Source organism: Nothoprocta perdicaria, unplaced genomic scaffold (assembly GCF_003342845.1).
Source record: "Nothoprocta perdicaria isolate Ctin4 unplaced genomic scaffold, notPer1 scaffold_0, whole genome shotgun sequence".
NCBI classification, from domain to species: domain Eukaryota; kingdom Metazoa; phylum Chordata; class Aves; order Tinamiformes; family Tinamidae; genus Nothoprocta; species Nothoprocta perdicaria.
In genome coordinates, this window is record NW_020454092.1 from 19,716,602 (window position 1) to 19,721,683 (window position 5,082).

Here is a 5,082-nt window from a genome sequence, read left to right on the forward strand (position 1 = left end):
CTGGGGTCTTTTAAAAATAATTTTAAAAGATTGGCATTGGTTCAAAAACGCTATTCTTTAGAACACAGGAGTACAATTTCAGAAGCAAGAAAATATTTACATGTATAAAAATGTAGTAATTTGAGGATGAGTTGTATGACGGACAGGCTGTATCATCTCAAGTCAGAGGCAAAATTATAAGCTTATTAAAATAAGCTTTGTGCATATATACACTAAGATATTGAATTCACTGAAGCCAAATAAGCTGGGTTTTTTCCCCATTGAAGAAAAAAGCTATTGTGTTAACTCAAAAACCTGGGCTATGTTTTAAAATTCTGGAGTTTCATACACTGCTTTCCCTTCTGGAGCAGGAGTACGTAGGAAAGAACCCTTTAACTTCTAGTTCATTTACACAGTCCTGAGCATAGAAATAAGTAGAAATCAAGATTTATATGTATCTGTATAGTTACTGTGAAGTAATTGTGCTAGGTAGATTACTAGAAGAGAGCTTTGTTAATCCTTGGCAGCAAAGATTGTTTGCTGGCAGGGAGAAAAGCGCGTAAGCTGTAGTAAATCCAGTGTCTGCATATAGGAAGATGAAATTGGGATTGGTAGCTGAAATTTGGTCGAGGGGAAGTTTCACCACTTTTCATAAAATTTTGTCACTTTTATTTACAAGATGTCTTATTTTTGTTATTAACCATATCTTTAAAAACAGTTAACATCTACTATACTTTACAAACTGTCTAGAGAATATCATTAGTCAAGTAAAAAATTGCAGCAGCCCTTAAAATAAGATGAGTAAGTATTCAGTAAGTATTTGGGGGTGCTGTACAGTCAGTAATGTAATATCAAAGTCATCTGCATGATTGAAAACTTGTGCCTGTCTTCACAATTAAAACYGTCCTTGATTTGAGAGCTGAGTTCAGCTTTGCTTTGCAGAATTGGCRTCATTGTCTTCAGTATGCTTTGAATTGTGAATTTTGAGTAGTTTTGAATTCTGCATGACATTAAGTGAAGCCTGTTCTTTATTTTCATCCTTCCTCAGAATCTTACGTATATTATTTATATACATTCTCGGCCTTGTATGTGGTACAAGTGAAAAAGGGGAACATTCATGTTTAATGTTTAGTAAGTGTTGCTTCTTAATTGTGGTGATGGTTTACAGTATTACATACTTAGGCATTSAACTAAGATTTCTTCTCACAAAACTTAAGTCTGTATAAAGTATTTCTTATAAGCCAGTCACATGCTAGGTATAGTATGAGCAGTCAATGTTTTGGAAAAAAAAAATGCTGCTGGACGATTGGGTCTGACATGTTTTTTTTTTGGGGGGGACTCTGTGCTTCTTTTGACTACCTCTTGGGTTTTGAAGTCTTGTACTGCAGTTACTGGTTTTGTATTTTTAAGATATGATTCCTTGTTTAATCTCTTAGTGGTGTGAGAGGTGGTGGCAGTGGATCATAAGTAGGTCTCAGCAGGATGCTGCATTTCTAAATCCTGGTACTTCAGTGTTTTCTAGTGGAACGTGGAACAGAGCTGTCACTAGCTGTGTTGAATGGGTCTCTTCACCCTCGTTCTTCACAGCACAAAACCTTTCAAGGACATGATTCGAATTCTTACCTAGCTAGTAGACTTAATGCATTTGTCATACCTTCCACAACAGTGGAGTTGTGTCAGTAGTCAGATCAAGTGTGGAGTAGTGGAAGCCTTGAAGCAAAGGTCTTTGTACACTCTCAAAATGCAAACCCTGGGACCATAAATGACCGAGTTGTTCCTAAACCTTTTGTTGGAGCACTGTCTTCTGAGTGGAGACGAAAGTAAAATGTAATACCTAACCCATAGACAAGGGCCCACATTTTTTCAGACAGTGTCATGTACCACAGCCGTATTGGGAATACCAAAAATAATTCTGCTGTTTGGATATAAGATTTTTTTAACTGTTTAACTGTTAAAGCTTTAGCTTGTGAACATAGYTTTATTTAATATCCATTTGGGAATTTGAGAACCCATGAAAGAGCAGCTATAGCGTATCTGGTTAAATTTGGGTTACCTCTGTGAATGAGGAACTGATCTGTAGAAATAAATATTTCATTATAAGCCATGGTGTTGTGTTCACTTCAGCACATTCAGGGCATGCAGAAAGGATGATGACAGTAAGTATTGTTTTGATGTTAAACCTATTAATGTTAAACAAAAAGAAAAGCTACTAACAGCTTAGCAAAGTATGTGTAAGAAGTAAAGACGATACAAATGCAGTGATGTTTTGAATTTTGATTTTTCTTTTAAGGCAGTGTTGTTGAGCTATGCCTATTATTGACGCAGTGCAAAGAAAGAGGCTCAGATATCACCATTACAAACAGAATCAAATAACGAGATGAAATCTTTGCTGAACATTGCTGAATTTAATCAGCACTATGAGTAATTGTGGACAGTTTCCAGAAAAACGGGTAATAGAGATCCAAAGAAACAAAAAGGTTCTGATTGAAATGATGCTACTTGTTAATTACTAACTTTTTAATATGTGATTAAGAATAAGCATTATGAAACAAGACTCTTGTGGCAATAATATGAATTTTAGACTGATGATTAGAGTCTCAGAGTGTATCAGGCAGCAGATTAGACAAGATTCTTTTGTAACAGCTATATTTTAGTGGATTAATAKTCACTGAAAATATTCACTTGATTTTTTTTTCTTTATTTAAAAATAAAGTGCAGGTATTCTATTTTATACAGTGTATATCTACTTTGAAATAAGCAATATAAGCAATACTGGTGTTTTATTTAAGTAGCCATAGTTGTCCAGCAATTATAAAATAAAAAGAGCCTGTTTAGCAATTGAAAATGTCTTGTAAAGTAACTTTGTCCTGCTTTTTTTTTCCATTTCCCCTTATTAGTCGAGCTGGGGTAAGTTTTCAGAGTATCGGTGTCTCCATTTTCTCTTTAAAACAAGTGTAACACTGTGCTGCATAGAACTTTGCACTAATTTTTACACCGTGGTTTAATTTTGCTTTGGAAAGAATCCTTTTATAGTCACATAAAGATTTTTAAAGCTAACTTGCTGGCGTCTTTTATTGCGAGCGCTGTATTGAATGGGCCCTAGCTGATGCTCCCCCGGCTTCCAGGCAASCCGTGAAGTGATTCTGCACGTTGCTCTATTTGCAGAGTCCAAAATGCCTTATTACAGGACACGTTTCCTGTTACAACCAACGGGCAAAGCTGTGCTGCTTTTCTTCCTCCACTCTGTTCATTCCTGCTTACATTTCTGCTCCTCTYCCACACCAGTTCTCTCTACCCAACGTCATGACCACATCAGAAGCAGGAGATGTGGTGCAGGGATGAGGCTTAAGACCCCCTCAAAATGAGCTCTCAAATGACTCCTGCAGTTGCCTGCTGGCCTAAAGCAGGATCTCTGCCCGCTTTCCTCAGCCCCACCAGGACAACATAGGAGAGGGGCAATCCTACATCCTCCAAGTCATGCTTAGTTGCAAAAGAAAAGTGCGAGTCCTCTCCTCCGGGCTTGGGGGTTATCGTTGTGCCTCAGTGTCTGGCAGTGCCCTTGTCCCCTGAACGCTGAGCTGGACCTAAACATTGCCCTGGGCGTGACAACAGGCAGCCTGTCTGCCCTGCAGAACAAAGTTCAGCAAGAGCCAAGTGTCCCTAGCACCCCTGGTTTCCCCTAGGGCTTTGCTTCAGCCCCAGTTTTATGCCTGTGCTTGGCTTCCCCCGGCCCWGCGCTGAAGGACTTCAGGGCTCTGGGAAGATCAGTTGAGGGAGCAGGAGCGCAGCCGCTGTTCTCCTCCATCCCCTCAGTGTCAGGGAAGGGCGCTGAGAGCAACAGGAAAAACCACCTGCTGAGCAGGTGGCCGAGAGGCTGGTGTCATGAGCAATTCTTGGGTTTTCCAGTTTGTCCATACAGCACTGGTCGTCATGGCAATAGATGGGATTCACCTGTCCTTCAAGGTGGAAAAGAATGCTTGCCCAGGAGTTGGCGGTGTCTCACTGAGTGGGTTTTAAACTAGGTATGAAGGGGCTGGGGGGTAAAAGTGGGATCACTAAGGATGAGCCTAGGGGCTGCATGTCAGGCTTGGGGGAGAGCCTCAGCAGCTCAGCTGGAGCGCATCTACAGCAATGTGTGCAACATGGACAACAAACAGGAGGAGCTAGAGGCCACGGTGCATCAGGAAAACTATGATGTCACCATCACTGAAACATGGTGGGACCACTAGTGACTGGAGGGCTGCAATGGATGGCAACAGGCCCTTCAGAAGGGCCAGGCAAGGAARTAGCATAGCGATGTATGTCAGGGAGTGCTTTGATTGTGTGGAGCTGGAAGGGGGTGATTGAAACGCAGAGTGTTCATAGATCAGATTCATGAGGAAGGCCAGCAAGGCTGWTATCTTGGTGGAAGTCTGCTATAGACCACCCAACCAGGATGATGAGACAGATGAGACATTCTRCAAGCAACTGACAGAAGTCTCACAATCAGCAGCCCTTGTTCTCATGTGGGAATTCAACCTACCTGATGTTTGTGGAAGATAAAATACAGCAGACAGGAAGACATCTAGAATTTGTGCAGTGTGTGGAAGATGGCTTTCTATCACAGCTGTTAAGTGAGTCTACCAGGGAAGGAGCCTCACTGGACCTGCTTGTTGTGAACAGAGAAGGACTGATGGGAGATATGGTGGTCAGAGGCCATCTTGGGCAAAGTGAAATGATAGGATTTTCAATCYCCGGTGAAGTTGGGGGGGCATCAGCAAAATCGGTACATTAGACTTCTGGGGGGCAGACTTTGACCTGCTTAGAACATTGATTGGGAGAGTCCTGTGGGGGACAGTCCTGAAGAGCAAAGGGATCCAAGTAGGCTGGACTTTTCTCAAGAAGGTAATCTTTAGGGTACAGGAGCAGGCCGTCCCCAGGTGCCATAAGATGTGCTGGAGGGGAAGACGACTGGCCTGGCTGAATAGGGACCTATTGCTGAGACTGGAGGAAAAAGAATCATAGAATCATAGAATGCCGAAGGTTGGAAGGGACCTCAGAGGTCATCGAGTCCAACCCCCCTGCTCACGCAGGGTCACCTAGAGCACGTGGCACAGGGCTGCA